Raw genomic sequence first — 20,785 nt, 5'->3', positions numbered from 1 at the left:
TAGAAATATGGACAGAGGATATGAAGTTAGTTCACAGCACAGAAAACTAATCCTAACTACTTGGAAAGACACTCAACTTTACCCATAATAAGAAAAACACAAAATAAAGTATTTGATAACATCATTTTTTTACCAGATTGGCAAAAATCAAAACATTTGCTAACACACGGTGCAGGTGAGGGTAAGAAAAAACAGGCAGCTCACACACTGCTGCTAGAACAATCTCCACGGGAGACTGGAAATGTGACTGCATCTAATAAAATCATTAATGCCTGTGCCATTTGGCACAGAAAAACACACTTCTAGGAATTCCACAAAAGTATGTGTATGAGGACAGGTGTGAACTGGCAAATGTACAAATTGAAACAGTAAAAAAATGGTTTAAAAATGAAACATCCATCAACAGGTGATTCCTTAAATAGTGATTATATGCATTCAGTGACATACTAGAAGCCACTCAAACGAATGAGTGACTTAGCCATGTCACCCCAAATACAAATTCAAACTGAAAACGTGTTCACACAAAAACTTGTACATAAATGTTCATCAAAGTATCATTCATAATAAAAAAATAGAAACAAACAAAATATCCAGTAACTATTGTATAGCTAAACCACGTGTGTGATATACCCATGAAATGGAATATTATTCCACAATGTAAAAGAATAAAGAACTTGTCCATCCACATTGTGGATGAACTTTGAAGACATTATGACTAAGGCACAAAAAGAAAGAAACCAGATACAAAAGATTACATTTGTATGACTTCATTTATGTGAAGTGTCTAGAATAGGCAACTCCACAGAGACAGAAAATCGATTCGTGGTTGTAGGGGCTGTGGAGCGAGGATGGGGAAGTGGATGCTAACCAGTATAGGGTTCTTTGTGGGGAGGGGGGTAGAAATGCTCCGCAGCTAGAAAGCAGCAATGAACTTTGTGAATATACCAAAACCCTTTAGATGGGTTTTATCACGTATGGATTTCATCTCCAAGGAAGAAAACCAGAATGAGGCAGCTCTTTCTGTCTTGGTTGGGATGAGTTCTAAAAAATTAGTGTGCCCCAAGAAATAAAGCCCAGAATCCTCTGGATGATTTGGTAATAGTTCTGAAGAAAAGAGGGATGTGAACCATGTAGAACTCTATATATGTGTGTGTTATCTGTCTCTGCCTTCCCAAACACTCTTGAAAGATACACAGGAAGTAGTGATGAGATCTAGGACCCTGGGATGTGAGGTGGGAGGGAGACTTTGTGCTGTAAATACCCTTGAATCATGAGAATTTATTACCTATTCAAATATTAAATTGAATTTAAAATTTAAAAGTGAAAGTGACTTGTTTGTCGGATGTGGGGCTGCCACCGGTGGCCTTAGGAGGACAAAGATCTGGGGCGGATGGTTCTACATCCAGCCATCCATGGGTCTGAGTAGTGGTGACCTGAAGCAGGAAAAGGTTCATGGCTGGCAGGGGCTCTGGCAAGCCCAGCTGGCACTATATGAGAAAATGGCTTGTGGGCAGAGGAAGGGACAAAGGGAAAGGGAAGAAGGGGCCCCAGTGTCTGGTCTTGGGAACTGCAGCCAATTTCTAAGAGCTGTGGGAAGGGCAAGGAGCCTCGGTGTGACTTGCAGGGCTTCCGTCTCACCCTCAAAATGGCTTCTGCAGCTCCTGGAAGAGGGCTCAGCCACCACTGACAGTGGCTTCTCCAGCTGCTTCCAAGTGCCCTTTCCCTTTCCACCAGCTTAAGAGAGTCACCCACACCCTGTACAGCTACATCACAGAGGTCAAGATCAAAGACAGGTAAGAGGCAAAAGGCCCACAGACACAAGTGCACCAGAGGGGTGACTGTGGCTGCCACTGCAGTGGGATAATCTGACCAATCTGAAAGCTCAAGGTTAGTTGGCAGTGAGAAGCTGGCCAGAAGCAAGAAATGGTCAAGACGATGACAGTGATAGCGACAGAAGTGATGGAGAATAGAGAACGTGAGAAGTGAGGCATCCTTGGGTCTGCCTCAGCTAGGCATAGCTAAAGCAAGAGATGGATCTGTGGGCTCTCCAGACACACTCAGAAGCAACTTTATCGATAGAGCTGATAATATGTGTATTGGTAAGGATCCCAGCAGGAAACAGACCTCACATCCTAAATCAAGAGAAATTGGTACGCATGGCACAGGAAACGGGGCCTAAGGGAGTGAGAAGCTACCACTAGCCCAAAAGACAAAAGTACGAAAGCGTCTAGAGCCTCTGGAGAGGATGGTAATCAGCCTCCAGCCACATGGCCAGGAAGGTGAGAGGCAGAAACCATGACCCCGCTCTCCTTCCTGCTTATGGGTCCCAGTAGAAGGACAAAGGATCTGTTCAGGTGTCCTAAACCCAGTAGTTTTCAACATATATGGCAGGCAAAAAAAGGTAGAGGGGATGTGGAGAGAGGTGTGCAGAAGGCTAGCTGGCTGGTCCCACCAGCAGGCACCTGGTCCTACTGACCCCAAGCACTCAGGCTTCCGAAACCAGAAGGAAAGGCCTACCCAGAGCTCATGGGGCTGAATCCCAAACGCACCATCCCAGGAACCCATCTGTTCCCAGCAGCCTGGCCAAGGTGACCCCTGGCCCAGTCAGCTCATCCCCAGGCACTAGGACCCAGTCACTGTTTCTGGGGCCCCTTTTCCAAAGTCAGAAGGCAGAAAGCTGAATAGCCCTCTCTGATCCCCCTGTCAATCCCATATCTGGGCCCAGGACTAATTTTCAAACCAACCAAGCGTCAGAAGTCACACATCAGGCTTATCTTTCCTGCCACTCATCTCCAAAAAGCCCTTCTCCCTGGTCCCTGTCATTCCCAGACAAATAGAATCCCTCCCCCCAACCCCAAATCTTAATGAATGTCTGAAGAACTCAGGGAGCAGTGCCCAGCCTTGCAGAGCCCTCAGCCCACCCCGGCATGCTCCATGCTCCATGAAGATAGCAGATCCACCCGGGTCTGACTTCCTACCCCAAGAGGCCAGGATCTGGGGATGCTCCTCCCCCACCCTTCCCCAGCCCCAGTTTCTAAAAGGGGTCCCATCTCTGTTCAATAACTGCAAGAGGGACTGGCATCTATAATTCTGTATCTCTGATTTAATGCTGCTTATTCTAGAAACTTCAACCCTTTCAACTGCTATGCCCTTGACAGCGGCAGGCAGCATTGTGTGATGACTGCAAACAGGTTGTGTTCTGAGAACCAGGCACCTGGTTAGAATCCTTCCTCTGCCATTATTAGCCATGTAGCATTCATTCATTCATTCACATGTGCATGCATTCTCATTCATTCAACAGACATATTCATTGTTGGAGACACTGTGAAAACAGAAGAGCAAGACCTCTACCATGATGCAACTTGAACATTAGCAGGAAGGCAGACAAACAAATCAAAAAGAAAACACAGACATAAGAGGGAATATCTTAGGGGTGGAGGAGGGAGGCGACTAATGGAAGAAATAATCAAGGTAGGTTTTCTCTGTCACTGTTTGGGGGTGGTAAATATGTGTCCATGTGCATATGGAAGTCAGAGGTTGACATCAGGTGTCTTCCACTTACTCTATCCACCTCATCTTTTAAGACATCTTTTAAGACTGAGCCCAGAGCTCACTGATAGGCTAGACTGGCTGACCAGCAAGACCCAGTGACCTGCTTGTCTCTGCTCCCCAATGCTAGGGTTACAAATGTGTATGACCATGCCTGGTTTTTATATAGGTATTGAGGCTTCAAACTCAGATCCTCATGATTTTGTGGCAGGCGCTTTACTTACTGAGCCATCTCCCCAGACCCCAGGGTAGGGTTTTCTGAGATGACTTTGAAAGAAGACCTTGAGCAATTATCCAGCCTCTCAGAAACCATTTGCTCAGTTTTTTTAAGTTAATTTTCCTCAAGTCTGTCTCTTCAAATTGATAAAGACTTAAATAAGTTAATATATGTTAAGTGCTGGCCCACAGCCTAGCATATAATAAGTGCTCAATTAATTGTCGCTTCGTGTCTAGCTAAGGTGAGAGGGATATGAAGAGGCCCTACAGAACCAGAAATAGTGCCTAGCTGGAAGAGTTGACTACTGGAGTAGGCAGGCTGTCCTCCATGGCCAGCCCAAACCCCTATAGTGAGAATGTCCTAGCTGGGGCTGAGGGGACCCTAGAGCCTATACCCTGAGACCCATAAGCCTGGGGAGAGCAATAGCCTCCACATACCTCTTCCTGGTGCCTCCTGAACTGCTACCTCAGTTTCCCCCATGAACCCTAGGTTCTTTCTTTGTCAAGAGTGAATTGGATGGATCTGGACTATCAATGACCTATCTTAGAAAAGCTCTCCCACACAGCCTAGACCCCTAAACAGCCCCCTCTATCTCAGCCAGCTCCAGCTCTGGTTCCTCCTCCCTCTAGGAAATTAGCCTTCATCTCTTCCCCCAATCTCCTGGCAGCACAGCTGGCTTCAAGGACCGAGGGCAGCTGGGATGGATAGGAGACAGCACTCTGTCCCAGGCACAGGATGTTCCCTCCTACTCCTGCCTGGGTTGCAGTGCTGCCCTACAGGGGTCACCACTCCTGACTGATGGCAGGAAGCTGGTCCCTGCTAAGCCCAACTCTAGCAGACTAATAAACAATCATGAGGAGAGGGCAGATGGAGTAAGGGAGGGCTGGAGAGGCTGATACAGACCAGAGGGGAGGCTATTCTTAAGAGACAAGCCCTTGTCACCCCAGATGTGGGGCCTCCCCCTCTGCCCCTGCAAGAGCTGTCGTAAAGACAGTGACATCAAACAGCCAGCTTCCATGTGTGTCCCTCTTCATAACAGCCCATTCCCTCACCTGTCCATCAATTAAAGTCTTGCCCACCTGTCGAAAGGCTTTGCTGGCCCCACCTCCTCCCAGAAGCCTTCCCAGGTTCTCCCAGTTGATGGGAGTAGTCCCACACCTGACCACTTACAGCGCGTTAGGCCTGATGCTGAGCATCTTGTACACGACGCCTCATCAATCCTTACAACCCCCTGGGGAGGAACTGTTACCTCATTCCACTGATGAAAAAGTGAGGCCTAGAGAGGTGAAATGGCTTACCCAAGGACACACAGCTGGTAAGCAAATGGTGAGACCCAGGTTTGAACTAGGCTCATCTGACCACGGGGCCTGAGTGCTTTGCCACGACCCTCTCCTACCCCAATCTCTTATCAGTACCTTCAGCCTCTGATCCAAACCTCCATCTTAGACTCCATAGGCAAGCTGCTGTATCTCTGCCTGCTTCCCCCGTTAGACTGTGAGGTGTTCAAGGGTGGGTTCATACCTACAGCATCCTCACCCCAACACCTCAGAAGCACACAGTAGACAGCATCCTTGTTGTGCACAGCACAAGCATCCAATGCAGAGCAGATCCTGCAGCTACACAGAGCCTCCACCCTCCTCCCTCAGAGCTGTCCCTACAGGAACTTGGCCAGCCAGTCCTCCCCCTGCCCCATCTCAGCTCAGCTCAGTGCCTGCTAAACATTCCCCTTACAGTGTTTCCAAAATCTCATGAGCCTTTGCATTTTAAGCAGACTCGATTGTATCAAACCTCCCCGTCTTTCCAGTGGCTGAGCTCTACCCAAGTTTGATGAACTGATCGCAGTTAGATAAATCGCATCAGCTGTCAGCTTTGCTGAGACTGGGGAATGACATTTTCCAGGTCTGCCCGAGTTGAATGCGAAGGAGCTCTTCCTGTTGCAAACCGCCAAGGCCAGGTGAGAGAATCAAGAGTTTTATACAAATATCCCACTCTGCTGATCTGGGCTATGCGGGCTGTCTTCCCAACTCCCTGGGAGTTGGGGGAGGCTGGGAGCCCACAGACTGCAGACCGAGGAGGGCACGAGGGGGATGCAGCCTCCTCTCTTGCCTTGATGGTAATTGGGAGCATTTCCATGCATTTCCATGCAGAATTATGCCATAAATTTACTTGACTCCAAATGGGGTTGTTCCCTGCAGGGAATGCAGTAGGGGAGGATGGAGAAGATGGGGAGGAGAGGTGAACCAGACTCTAGGTCTAACATCTCTAGACATGCCCAGCCCCAGCCCCCCACCCCTGGCAGTTTTCTTGCTGGTAGATTCTCCTGAGAGGGAAGTCTAAGGTTCTGTAATCCAGAGCTCTAAGGAGTGGAGGGATAGAAGCAGTGGAAGTAGAGCAGGGCCTGGAGACACCAAGCATCAAGGAACAGCAAGCAAAAAAGGGGACTCCTGATGGCCTCTTCAAGCCCCCAGACTGAACCAACCCTGCCTAGACCCTGGCCTCACTAATCACTCACCGGCAGTGGACATTTCTGTCCTGCTACTGGGCTACCTCCCATAGTCTACAATAGTCTGTCCTTGGCACCAGGGCTGCCAGCTGGAGAGCCTGGGAATTGGGTACTGGACTCCAGGAAGTGGACAAGCCAAAGCCCCAGGACAGATGAGGTCTTCCAGGATGATATGGCCCTACAGCTTGGCTCTGATAGGAATAACAATGAGGTGGGAAAGCAGGATCCTACCTAGAGAGGACTCCAGGAGATGGAGGGAACACATGAACACAGACACAGCAACACAAATCATATATAGGCACCTTCTTGCTCCATGAAACCCTCTTGCTCCATGAAACCCACTTGCATAAGCACACCCACTTCCCCAAAGTCACCTATCTTCCCCAACACATGTCCCACTCATATACAAGCACAAATACTGAGAGAGAGACAGAGAGACAGAGAGAGAGAGAGAGAGAGAGAGAGAGAGATTGATTCAGCAAAGACTTAGCCTCAGTCTATAAAGTACTTCTAAGGATCCAAGTTTGAGCCCCAGAACCCACAAAAAAAAAACAGGCATAACCAGTCGGCCTAGCCTAGTTGGCAGGTTCCAGGCCAATGAGAGATGCTATCTCCAAAAAAAGGCAGATGGTGTTCCACACACACACACACACACACACACACACACACACACACACACTCATACCTACACATGTGTACCCACACCTACACAAATACACACACATGAACATACACAAAAACACAGCAAGGACCCATATTTGATTTATAATGAGTTTATTTTAATGAATAATTTTGGCAAAACCAATTAAGAGGGATTGAAGCCCAGAGAAGAGCTAGTGAACCATGCAGATACCCTGGCATCCACCCCACTGGTGAGGCTGAGAGGTAAGAATTCCTCGCCTATGCCACAGCCACAGAGGCTCAGCTGGGTCTGCAGCTTCCTGCCTGCAGAGTGCCCTCAGCTGGGATAGAGGAACCATTCAAGGGCAGCACACAGAAGTGGAGAAGCATTGGGATTGGATCTAACTTCAGCATCAATACCACTTGAGGGGTGGCCCCAAGGCTTGTTCAGAAGTCTGGGCTGGGACCTGTGAATGGACGTTTCTGTAAAATCCGCAGGTGAGGCTGCTGCTGTGGGCCTGGGGACCTCACTCTGAGAACTACTGCCTTGCACGCTTGCAGCCTCTTTCTCACAGGGTCTGAGTGAAACGAGGACTGACAGGGAGACCCCAAAGACACTCCAGGCCCTGTCCTTGACAAGAAAGAATGCAGGGCATCAAAGAGGATTAAAACGCTCCCCTGACCCAGTGAGCACTCACCGTCACTTTGTGGTCTGTCCCTAGAGCAGTCAAAGGTCCTACAAAGCCCTTGGTTCATGTGGACTCACCCTGGTGGCCTCGGATCCCCATGGGACCAACAGGGAAAACTGAAACTCAGAGAAGTGATGCCCAGGGTCACCTGAAAAGAACTAACTCAGGGCACCAGCACCCCTTTCCCAAAAGCTCCCTAATTAAGCTTGTTCCACAAAGGGACACAGGGTACTATGCAGCTCTTTGAGGCAATACAGTCTGAGTTTCTCAGGTTCAAGGTGGTTGTCCTTGACATTAACTTGGGAGAGCAGACTGGAGAGGCTCCAGTGCTCCTCCCTCCTCACCTGCACTGTCAACTACACCTCCAGATAGAGCCGTCTGGGACCGAGATCCCCTGCTTCTGTCAATCAGTACAAGCTGGTTGATGAGTACAGTGAGCCAAGGGCAAGGGCAGGAGACAAGAAAGATCCTGAACCCCATGAACTTAACTGAACCTGCAGAATTCCTACCCATACTGCAAACATGTCAGCCCCCGCTGGTCTCTGACTTCTGAAAACAAATGCCCACAAGCAAGAATCTTTGCTCACCTTGTATTAAACACCCAGGCCCCTTGCAGCCCCCATCTCCAATCCTTACAGTATCCCTGCAATGTTTTTTTTTTCAGCCTTAGTTTCTAGGTTGAGAAGTAGAAAGAGGAAATGTTTCCTAAAGTTCACACGGCCAGTGAGCAAGCTAGGATTTGATCCTATTTTGACTTCAGAATCTTTCTTCTAGCTCAGCTGACCTCTCCTCGTGAATTGTCTTCCTTAAGAGCTCCTACTCATCCTTCAAAGCCCAGCCTTCCCTGATTCTCTCTCTCCACCTCATCCAAGCAGAATTAGTCATTCTTATTAAAATTCAAAGTATAGTTTTGATTTAGTAGGTGGCATTTAACTTGAGCAAATGTCTGTGTGGTGTTCTGCTAATTTTCCTTCTCCTTAAGCTGCACACCCGAGAAATAATAGCACAATAGCTGTCTCCAGAGTCTAGGGTCCTATTTTTTAACTGTGTTAATATGTAGAACATACAATTTGCCAATTTTGATTGTGTAATTCAGTGGCATTAAGAATATCTGTACTGTCATAAAGCCCTTCCTACCATCCTCTCCAGAACTTTTCACACCCCAGCTTGCAAAACTGTCCCCCATGACACAGCCCCTCCCACAACCCCTGAAACCACCTGGTTCCTCGCTCTATGAATCTAATAACTGTGGATATTCCATGTGAGTAGAAACATACTATATTTGCCCTTTATTGTCTTTGTGTGTATGGGCATGTTCGTGTATTGAGTGCCAGAGTGTGCGGGTGGAGATCCGAGGTCAACCTTGGATGTCAGCCTTCTACCTTCTACCTTGTTTGAGATGGCCTCCTGTATGCTGCTGACACCAGGCTGGCTGAGCTTCTGAGGAGTCTCTGTTTCCACCTCCCATCTCTCCACAGGAGCACATGTGGGTACTAGGGATCTGGGCTCAGCTCCTCATGCTTTTGAGGCAAGTGTTTTTCCCACTGAGTCATCTCCTCATCCCTTGATTTGTCCTTTGATATCTGACTTCTTTTGTTCAGCATCCTCAATGATCCTCAGCATAATAGCCAGTGTAAGACTGTCCATCCTTTCTGAGGCTGAAATACTATTGCACCTAAATGCCAGTTTATCCATTCGTCCATTGATGGACCCTTAAGCTGGCTCTACCTTTTGGCTGCCGTGCACAATGCTGCCATGAGCCAGGGTGTGCATGCATTGGTTCCACTCCTTGCTTGTCAAACTTTGGGGTTTGTACACCCAGAAGCAGAATGTGGATGACTAGGCCCAATGTCTCTACATTTTATGCATTTCCATATGAATTTACTCATTCTGATTCTTGGGAAGAATTCAAATGAGAAGCCCCACAAACAATGAGTATGCTGCAACTGAGGCAAAGAAAACAGATCTCCCAGGTCTGTTGCCTGAGCTGGTTTCCGCTGTGAATCTGGCCTCCCTTCTACATCAGTCCCTATCTCTAGCTTTAAGTCTTCCTTTCTAATCCCAAACTTCTGTCTACATCAGGCTCTGGACATTTGCACCTGCACCCCTGTACCCCACCTATGTTCCCAGCCCATTGTGTGCACATGAGCATTTTGAGTCCTCCTTCTGCGGGAGCCAGTGCTCCCCTCTGCTGCACCATCCCAGTCCTGGCACTTCTGGCACCTTGAAGCTGGCACCAGACCCAGAAGTTCCCTAGGTGCCTCCCTCTCCAGCTCCCTTGTAGACATTCTCCACACCTATCAGTCCCCACCCCAAGATACCCCTGGATCCCCTTACCTTCCTCCTTCACCACCTGCTGCCGGGCCAAACCAGTGCTGCCCCCTGGGACTACATTTGCCTCCCCACCAGCTTCCTTCACCCACTCTGCAGCCTGCCAAACTGCTCTAGGTACAGCTGGTGTGATCACCTCAGGACTTTCCCTGCCTTTCTGTTGCTTGTAGGATAAAAACAAAACCTTTGCCATGTACCAGAAGGCCCCAGAGAGCTGGCGTCCCCTTTCACCTCTTCTTGTGGTTTCTCACAGAAACTTGCTGCGACATGTAAGGGATTCTGCAACATGCTGTCCCCCATGCCCTTAACGCTCTTCCTGCTACTCCCATCTCCAACCCCCTCTACCTGCCTAGTTCCTCCCTTCTTCAGACTTCAGTCTGAAGCCCTCCCTAGCCTTGACCGTCCAGGCTAAATTAAGACTTTAAGGTCTCACACAGCCCCGGGCTCTTGGCCTTCATAGCAGCTCTCTGAAGTTCTTGTGGTACAACCATTGGGATGTGCTATAAGCTCCTATCCTCTCTATGTGACTAAGCTCCAGGAGTGCAGGGTCCTCCTGTTCTGCTCCTCCCTGCATCTGAAATGCCAATGCTCAGAAATGCTGTTTAAATGACTAATACTGAACACTCATGGGCCTGACCTTAGAAAAGACCAACTACAGGCAAATTCTATTCCACCCTGCCACACCCCAACAGGATTATGCCTTCTCACCAAAATGCACAGTCCCACGTAGTCCCTGTAATGTGTACACACACGTACATGTGTGCTTACACTCATGCACATATATGTACACTTACATATATGCATATATTTCTACTTCCACACATGGCAGGCCAGTCCCCAAGCCACATGTAGGAATATGAACCATTCAGTCCTAATCAGAGCCACAGAGCCACAGAACCAGAAAGCTCCTTCATCCCACTCACCCTCATAGATAACTACATCCCCCATGGGTAAAATCACCCCCAATGAATCACACATGTACATGCAGCTCATTGTCACATGGGTGTTAGGGATACACTGACACACATGATCTCACCCATAAACGTAACATGTCCCTTTTCTGCATACCCACTGACACAGCTACACACACACACACAGGAGGGCACTCATCACCAACACAGGCTGGCACCTGAGGGGCCTGGTCAGATGGTGCATAGTATCTGGAGGTGACTGCCAAGGAGGCCCAGGGCTGGGGTGACCCTTCTCAACTCTTAGATGTGAATCTCTTCCCAGGGGACCCCCATGCACCTTCTCCCCCTGTCCAGCACCTTCCCCCTCCTCCCTGGGTCACCGGTCCCAGTTCATTCTAACTCATGGGCTGTAGGTGCAAGGCTGGAGTAGATGTGAAAAGCATGACCGAGGATGCAGAGGACCCACTCAGCAGAACTGTTTACTATGACACAACCATGGGTAATTATTGTTTTTTATGCATTTCCATATGAAATTACTCATTCTGATTCTTGGGAAGAATTCAAATGAGAAGTCCCACAAACAATGAGCCTGGCTGTCTGATGAGGAACCATTGTCATTTCTCTGGATGTGAGCACTTTCCACCCCGGAAAACAGGGCGGAACACACACAGGAGTGAGGTGCTGCTGTGGGGGTGGGAAGTAGTGGATCCGAGAGACACCAGGGAGCATATGAATGTTTGTGGCAGTGGTGGGGGTTCTTAATGTGTGTGCATTTATGGTGTGTGTGTGTATGTGTTCCAGTTTTTATTGCTGCGTTAACAAACTATTCCAAAATTAAGTGGTTACAGCCGCAATCATTTTATTATAGCTCATGATTTTATGGGTCTGTCCAGGCTGTGCTCTGCTGGGCAATTCTCTTGTACTGTATGGAATATCAACAGATATGGCGACTCTGGTTGGAGAGTGGAGTGATCTGGACAGGTCAAGATGGTTCCTCACAAACCCCTACCTGGGAAGGGACAAGAACAGCTGGCTTGGCAAGAATCTTCAGCCTGAACACCTACACGTGGCCTATCCATAGGACAGTCTCAGGTTATGAGACTTCTCATGTGATGACTGAGGACTCCCAGGCAGAGGTTCCTAACAGCCTAGAAGCTACGAGGCCTCTCAGAGCCCTGCCTGGGAAGTCTCAGAGCCCAGTACAGATTCACAGGGAAGGGATTAGCTTGACCTCTCAATGGGGAAAATGGAAATTTTTCAGTCATTTTCATTTCATCACCATGTGTATCACACAGTGTAGTGGAAAGTTCCTGAACTGAGGAGATTTTAGAGATGGTTCACTGCCTCAATTCACAAGCTTTACAGCACGGAGCAACTTCTCTGAGCCTCGTTTTCCTGCTCTGTCAAGTGCTGCTGTTGTGAGGAATTGCATGTAAAGGTCAGGCAGGTTAACACTGTTCAGTGAGCATCTGCTGCATACTAGGTACCCACTGTATGTGCATCTCACCCTCCTGTCCAGGGACCATGGAGATGCTAGAAATGAGGATGGCTAAAAGAGACAGGCACTCCCTTGAGGTCCTGACAGCCTTCTCAGTCACATCAAGACCCTCCCCACAGCAGCCCCTCTCTCTCCAACCCGATGCTGATCCTGTCTGTGCTGGCACCAAGGCCCAAGGTGAGCCCTGAAGCCCCCACCATCTGTGCCAGCTGGGCTGGCTGGAGGCAGCTTCATTGGCTCGGGGGCATCCCTGGCTAACAATGGCGTTAATTTTTCATTTGTTTGTTTGATTTTCTGCAGTGAATGAGGGATGTTGGAACAACATCTGGTGCTGCCCCAGGCTGAGGAATGCAGAGCACAGTGGGGGCGTTGGCAGCTCAGAAGACAGCACTCTTTCATGGGTACATCCGCATGCTCATAGACATGCAGTCATATGCACACAGGAACATCTGAGTGCATGCACATATACAGATACATCAAATCTACACAAATGTGTCTCCATGTGCATACGCATACCTTTCCATATGCACACATTTGCATACTTAAAGTGGTGCACCTGTGGGCATGACTACATGCATGTGTTCAAGCATATACACATGTGTGCCCATGAACATGCATGTACAGATGCACAAACTTGTACATACATATATAGTCACAGCTGTGTCTTCAGAGCCAGGATAAAAACTTCCAGCTCTGGGCAGAAGCTTGGCCATCCCTCAATTCCAAGGAGCCCCTGGAAGCCCTGTTTTCTGTACCCAGGTCCTGACCAAGGAAGCCAGACCTGAACCTCAGCCAGGAATTTCATTGTTTCTTATCTGCTCTGCCCTCCCAGGCCTGGCCCTGCCCAAGAGTCCTACTGTAGTCATGCTGCTACTGGAGGTTGAGTGAACAGCTTCCCTCCCCTCTCCCAGGAGCCTGATCAGCACATACACCATACTGGCCCCTGACAACGTAGTACAGTCACTTCCTGCCCCTGAACAATTCTTTCCCCAGATCCGCAGTCAGAGCAGTCCCCAAGGCCCAGCCAGCATGGACCTCCCCACCAGAGCCACCCCGAGGCTCAGGCCATGTCTGGATAGTACTATATATCTGTGCCTGGTGTACCTGAGCATGGTGTCCATGGCATGTATCTGCTGGCCAAGTTGGACTCTGTGTGTGTATGTGTACATATCTGTCTGTATTTATCGTGAGAGTCGAGGATCTGTGACTATATCTGTTACCTATCATTGTTTCTGGGTGTCTGTTTTCCTGGTTATTGTGTGTCCTTCTGTCTCTGATGTTCTGTACATTCACATGGATCTGAAAAGGCTGTGTATTTATGTACATCTGCATGTGTGTCTCTATGCTATTGCACATATGTGTGTGTGCCTGTGTTTTGGTATGCCTAAGTGTCTATGTATATGAGTATGGTTCTGTGTGTGTCAGTGTGTGTGCATGTTTCTCTGTATCTATATTACCTATTAATGTATATGAGAGAGACAGCATGTCTGTATGTCTGTCTGTCATTGTGTCTGTCACTGTATGTGTCTGGGGCTGGGACACAGGCAAGAGTCAAGTCCACATCTGGGACTGACCAATCACAAACTTCTCTTAGACTCCATGTTCCCACAAAGGAGACCTCTGGGGGCAGCAGAGGGCCTCTGCCCAGCTGTGCAGCATGGCTACAGTTAGGGGGGCCCCCGCAGTCTCCCCACAGTCTGTGGGTCCTCTGGCCGCAGTGGGCAGCAGGCTCATAGCTGGAGCTATAGGCAAGAAGAAAAGCCTGGATCTGTCCTCATGGGCTCCCAAGCGTCTCCTTGCTTCCTCTCCTGCTCACCCCCACTCCCTCATTCTCTCTCTGAAGAGGTGTGTGTGTCATTGATCAGCCTTATTTCTAGTCTTAGTCCATCTCTCCCTGTTAATGCCAACACAGCCCACCACAGATGTCCACCTCTTTGTCCTCCTCATCTTCCTGTGGTATATGCTGCCACACACATTGAACTGAGTCTCCATTATTCACTTTCCCTTCCCCATGCCCTCATCCCCCTTCTTCTCCCATGTGGTAAGGACACAATTCTCAAAACAGAATGGTTCTTTAATTGCTAGTCACCGAACACAAAGGACCAGCATAGGTCTCACTACAGCATGGTACTCTAAGGATATGAGGTGTTTAGAGCAATTGAAGAGTGGAATCAGAGCCCAAACTCCAACAGACCCAAGAGTCAGTGGGAGTTCAAAGCCTCTTCCTTCTGTTTGCCTGGAACCTCCGCTTTTCCTTTGGCTCCTCTGTGCAGGAGACAACCCAAGATGACTGTTTCCCTACTTCCAAGTATAAAGTGCCATGATTCAAAGATCAGCCCTTGTTGGCCAGAAGCAATAGGTTCTAAGACCAAGAGAGTTACAGAGCACCAGGCTGCCAGCGTCCAGCCCTTGGGGATGTCTCAAAGTTCTCATGCACAGGATAAAGCTCAAGGTGGGTGGTGAGTGGGGCTCCTGAGGTCAGCCAGGAGTAAGACCTCCTGCTGGTACATCGATACCCAGGTCTGGAACTCAAGAATTCAGCTGACTGGCTGTCAGTCAGTCCATCTCAAGGTCTTAGAAATGCAGGTGATGTGGCCATGGGATCATGTGGGCTGAGGATAGGACCTGGGAGACCTGAAAGATATCAGCCTAGTCACCCCCAGTACCTCCATTGCTGACTGGACTTGCGCCTTCCCCCAGAAGCCCCACTGTCCCCTGGCTGCATCCCTGTCATGGTGTACTATCCTACCCTCCAGCACACCGCATGACTGGCCTCTGCATGCATCTTCTCATGGACGACCCACTATCCACCTATCCTCTGGCTTCATCTAATCCCTCACTTCTTCCCTGGTCCTACCACCTAAGGAGCCCCTATGCAAGCAGGGACAGGTGACTGTACTTGCAGAAACGCCAGGCCCTCCAGGCAAACAACGTGGTGGTGGGATTGAAAGCATCAACACAAGGGGAGAATGGGAAGAAAGGAGAATAGCCGCTTCTATTCACAGGGCCAGGAACCAAACATCCTTCCTTAAATGGAACAAGAACAGTGAGAGACTACAATCTGTTCAAGGTCAAGGGCACCAACACCTCAGTCCAGGACACAAAAATCAAGCTGGCCAGCAGTATGCTTTTATGTGTGTGTGGTTTTGCTTTTGCTTTTGGTTTGTTGAGACAGGGTTTTGCAATGTAGCCAAGCTTGACCTACAATTCACTATGTAGACTAGGCTAGCCTCAAACTCATCATCCTCTTGCCTCTACCTCCCAAGGGCTGGCATCCCAGGCATGTGCCTCCACACCCACCCTCAGCATCATACTTTGCAAGTACCCTCCAAGGTACTCACTCCAAAGCACATGGTTTCTCCAGCTCTGGTTAAGATCTGGGCATACTTGGCTGCCAAGAATCCCACTGGCAACTGATCATAGTAATTACCATAGCTGGTGTTTAATGAGCACTTACTAAGGGCCAGGCACTGTGCTAAGCATTCTCTAGACTTTATCTCATTGAATTCTCACAGCTTCCCTAAAAAGTGGATCTTATGAAACCCTTGGTTTGGTTTTTTTAAGAAAACAAAATAAATGCTTAAAGCTTAGGTAACTTGCCCAAATGAAGAGTCAGGTTCAAATAGAAAATCTGTTTGGCTTCAAGGGCAAAACTCTGACCCTCTAACCCTTTTCCTCACTAAAACACACATGGTTGGGACAATGGTCAGGGAACTATTTTTTCCAGAATGGCCTGCCTCTGTTAGCAGCAGCCAACAATCACAGGCACTTAACAATAGAAACGAAGATTGGGGACTGGGGAGATGGCTTGCTCAGTAGTGTTTGACTCACAAGCAGGACCTGAGTTCAATCCCCAGGATCCAGGGGAAAACCTAGGCATGGTAGTGCACTCTTGAAATCCCAGCAACTGAGGAGGCAGAGGCAAGGGGATCCCTGGACTCACTGGCCAGTCAGCCAAGCCTACTTGGTGAGCTCCAGACCAATAAGAGACCGACTCTGTCTCAAAACACAAGGCGGATAGAGCCCGAGAATAATGCCTAAGCTTGACCTCTGGCCTCCACATACCTATGTTCACCTGCACACATGTGCACCCACACATATATGCCCATGAACACACACATACACACACATACACATTGACCAGCCCCCATAAGAACAAAACAATCCCAGGTCTGATCAAGGGTCTGCCCTCACATACTCATTAAATCTGCACCGTAAGACTCATGTCCTAGCTAAGTAAAGTCCCTAGAACACAGGATCTGCACCCTCATTCACCCTTGTTCTCCAGAGCTGTACTAGGAAAGTGAAAGTTTCAGTGTATGGGGCTTGCATGGCCATCTACTTAGCAGGTGATGAACTGCGTTTGCTTAGGTGGTTAGCTGTTGTTTAGGTAGCAGATGGCCCACTGTTGAATGTTGTTCAGCTAGTTGGATGGTGCAGAGTGCCCAGTAAAGCACTCCCTAAATGGAAAAATCTACCAAATGAACTCCATCTAGGTTCTTGTGGGTTTCTAGAAACCCACAGAATCTTTGAATGCTTCTCCCTTTTCTTCATCCCTCCCCTGCCCAGCCAAACCAGGCTTGGAGCAGGACCAGGAAAGCTCCTCTCCTAACATCTACACCATGTGGCCAATGATGAGAGCTAGGTTGAGTAAGGCGGGAACCAGGGAGCCCCACAGGAATAGCCCTAGGAAGCCCATGAGTAACTGTTGTCCCTGGCTGCCTGTGTGACCCTGGGCAAGTTCCCGAAGGCCAAGCTGCTGGTGTGTAGGGACCAGGAAGCCAGAGCTCCTGAGCTGCCTGGCTCACGCTGCCCAGGAAAAAGGTCATGTGTTCCGATATGAGTAATTAATTTTCCCGGAGCCGCGCTGAAAAGGTTAACCTGATTTATGGGATGCAATTGAGTGTAACATGGGTTGTGTATCTTGTAAAAGGCCCATTCCAGTGTCTGAGTCTATAGACTGACCCGCTGCTCGGCATCAGCTGGGACCTGGCCCTGCCTTTTTATGCCTTTTTGTGGACTCCACGTGAAAATCCCAAAGAAGGCCCCGTTGGCCAGGAAGTAGCTTCCGGGACTGCAAACCCCAGCCGGGAATCACTGAAGCCACAAAGGAGGGTGTCGTCTCCCCACAATCCCTAACTTATTTTTTTTTATTATTTTTATTTTTTGTGTGTATGAGTGTATTGCCTGCATGTATGTGAGTGCACCCGTGTTGCGCAATGCCGCAGAGGTCAGAAGAGGGCTTCAGATTCCCCTGGAACTGAAGTTAAGAACAGTTTGTATCTGCCATCTGGGTGCTGGGAATCAACCTGGGTCCTCTGCAAGAGTAATCAGTGCTCTTAACCGCTGAGCCATCTCTCTGGCCCTAATCCCTAACTTGTTAACAACCTAAGCCTTAGTTTTGATACATCCCATGCTCCAAGCTGAAAATCCTTTCTGGGCTTTAGCTCCAGGTTTAAAACTAGGCCCCTCCACAGACCCTCTGGTTTTGGCACTGGGTTACATAGTTTCCCAGTCTCTAAAATGGGATAAAGAATCTTTGCCTTCTCATCACTTGCTGGCTGTGTGAGCTTAGGCTTCACCTCTCTGGGCCTCTACTTCTGGGGCTACCTACCTCTGGGGCTGGAGAGATGGTTCAGCAGTTAAGAGCACCTCCTGCTCCTGGAATGTGTGGTTCCCAGCACCCACATCCAACAGTTCACAACTGCATGTAACTCCAGCTCCATGGGATATGAGGACCTCTCCTGGACTCTGAGGGCACCCAAATATATGTGCACATACATACACACAAATAAATAATAAATCTTTTTTTTAAGTACCTACCTTATGAGGTTGTTATGAGGCCCACCTGAGTTGACATTTGTAAGGTGCTTTGAACAGTCCCTGGGGCATGTAATAATCACTAGGTGGGTGTCCACGGGATGTGACAAGCAAGACCAGGAATTGGCCATTACTGCTTGGCTGCTGGCTGAGGACAGCAGCAATGATCCCAGGAGCTGGGGCTCCAAGGACATATTGGACTGTGTTGTCAAAAAGGAGCAGATGGAGAATGGGCTGCGGTGGCCAGCAATGTTTGTTCTCCCTCACCCAAGATGCAAGCTCTGCCATCCCCCCTCAGATGCACACCCAGTGCACGCAGGAGTCTGCTGCCCATCAAATCCATGATGCTAGTCTAGCGCCACCTAGTGGAAAGACTGACATCTATACCTGGGTGTCTTGGCAAGATGCAAAACGGCCTGGACCCAGCTGCAGGTGCTAAAGGGAAGAGGGCATGCTTCTCCCGAAACTTCTCTGAGAGCCTGCCCCACCTAAGAGGTTCTTCATTTTGTCCTGTGTAGCCCAAGAATTGGTGTTATATAGAAGTTTGGTAACACACAGTTCAGTGTGCATAAACCATGTGTGTGGGTTAATATGCATGGAGAACTCAGAGCAGTGGCTAGTTCATACAGAGCATCTAGCATCTGTCACCACTGTTAAGGTGTGTGTGTGTGTGTGTGTGTGTGTGTGTGTGTGCAGGTGCCTGTGTCTGTGTTCATGTGACTGGAGATGCCCACATAGATTTTACATGCCTCCATCTGTATCAGGGATATACACAAGGATCTAATAACATGTGCATACTTGTGTATGCATATATGTTCATGTGTGTAAAGTGTATGTGTGAGTGGAGAGACATAAATGTATGTCTTCATATATGATGTCTATGTACACGTATGTACCTTGGTCACATGGGATATCTGGATATGAGTGTTTTATTGCTGTGTAGCTAAGTACCACAGAAACAACACCTTAAAATAACATTTTATAATCACAATGTCCATGGGCCAAGAGACCCAACACAGTCTCACTGGTCACAACGCTGTAATGAAGGTATAGGCCAGGCTACAACCAAATCTGAGATCTGGGGTCCTTTGCCAAGTTCATGTGGTTGTTGGCAGAGCCTGTTTTCTGGTATCTGGAAAGCTCATGGCAACACACTTCTTCAAAGCTGCTGGGAAGACTCACCTGATTCAGCCAGGCCCACCCAGATAGATCTCCCTTTTGATTAATTCAAATCCATCAGATTCAGAACCTTAATTACTGAGCTGAACTCACTGACTTAGGTTTGTCATCTTAGCTTCGTGGGAGGGTGAGGCAGGATGATTTCAGTTCAAGGCCAGCCTAGGCTGCAGAGGGAGTTCAAGGTCAATCTGGGCAATTTAGCAAGACCCTGTCTCAAAAGAAAAAGGAGGGCTGTAACTCAATGGTAGAGCACATGTCTGGCGTGAGCAAGGCCCTTGATTTAATTCCTGTGGCTGGCTCCAGGTCTGTAGTGGCTGGCAGAACCGGCCTCTCAGCTACCTCTGAAAAATCTCTTTACTATTTCAAAAAGATATAACCTACACATGGGTGTGTGCCTGTGGCTACATGCAGGGCACATATATGTGTGTGCACATGTCCCTGAGTGTGCCTCTCTGTGAGCTGATTTCCTCCAAGTGGAATTGTAGGTTCATAATACAAACATCAGGAGCTCCTTGACATCCCCAGTTTCTCCCTGCATCAGGCTAGGACTTTTTCCACATGAGCCTGTTAGTGCCCCTACATAGTGAGAGATTTCCCAGTGTGGGCTCTGCCCTGTGTCCCACCGGGCATCTGGGTTCAGAGGTGCTCAATGATCACCAGTTGGACTCACTGGCTCTCTCTCTCACTCTCTCTCTCTCTCTCTCTCTCTCTCTCTCACACACACACACACACACACACACACACACACACACATTTCTGTGGCCCACTCAGACCTGGTCTTGGTAGTGGTAGATCCCATTCCCTCTTCAAGAAGGATGCCCCCCACCCACCCGTCTCCAACTTGCTGTGAGTCACTGCTTTCTCCAAAAGGAGGTCAGAAGGTTGGGACACCTCTGCCTGCCTCCCAAGCTAGGGTCCAGTGGGACTTCCACTCAGGCTTACAAGCCTTATCCCAATGCCATCCAAAGGGAATAGACTAAAGCCAGAAGATGCTGATGACAAAGCTCACAGTAGCCAAATAAATTCACAAGATTCTATCTGTTCCAGCCTCACCTTGGAGTCTACTGATTAGCACAGCAAAGGCTCTGAGTGGGTCTGCAAGAAGGTAGGACAGGGATGGCGTTCAGCTCAGATCCACATAGTAAACAGGTGCTGCTGTGGCTGGCTCCAGGTCTGTAGCGGCTGGCAGAATTAGCCTCTCTAGATTCTTCCAACCAAGAGACCTTGCCAAACGGTGAAGGCAGCGAGGTAGTTTGCTGTGAGGGTGGAGAGTGGGGACAGTCTGTGCTCCCTAGATAGGAGAAGGGAAGGACTCAGTAGCCAAAAGGCCTTCTGAGCTCCCCAGCACTAAGATGGTGTGTATAGAGCAGAAAGCCAGGGTGAGCTGCAGATGGGGTGGGGGTGGGTAAAGAGTGCGTGCTGCTGTGCATCCACACCATCTCACATTTCATATTTACTTCTGTTGAT

The sequence above is a fragment of the Nannospalax galili genome, unplaced genomic scaffold, assembly GCF_000622305.1.
Source record: "Nannospalax galili isolate Female #2095 unplaced genomic scaffold, S.galili_v1.0 scaffold944, whole genome shotgun sequence".
Taxonomy (NCBI): Eukaryota; Metazoa; Chordata; class Mammalia; order Rodentia; family Spalacidae; genus Nannospalax; species Nannospalax galili.
The sequence above is the reverse complement of the archived record's forward strand: the minus strand, read 5'-3'. Positions refer to the sequence as shown.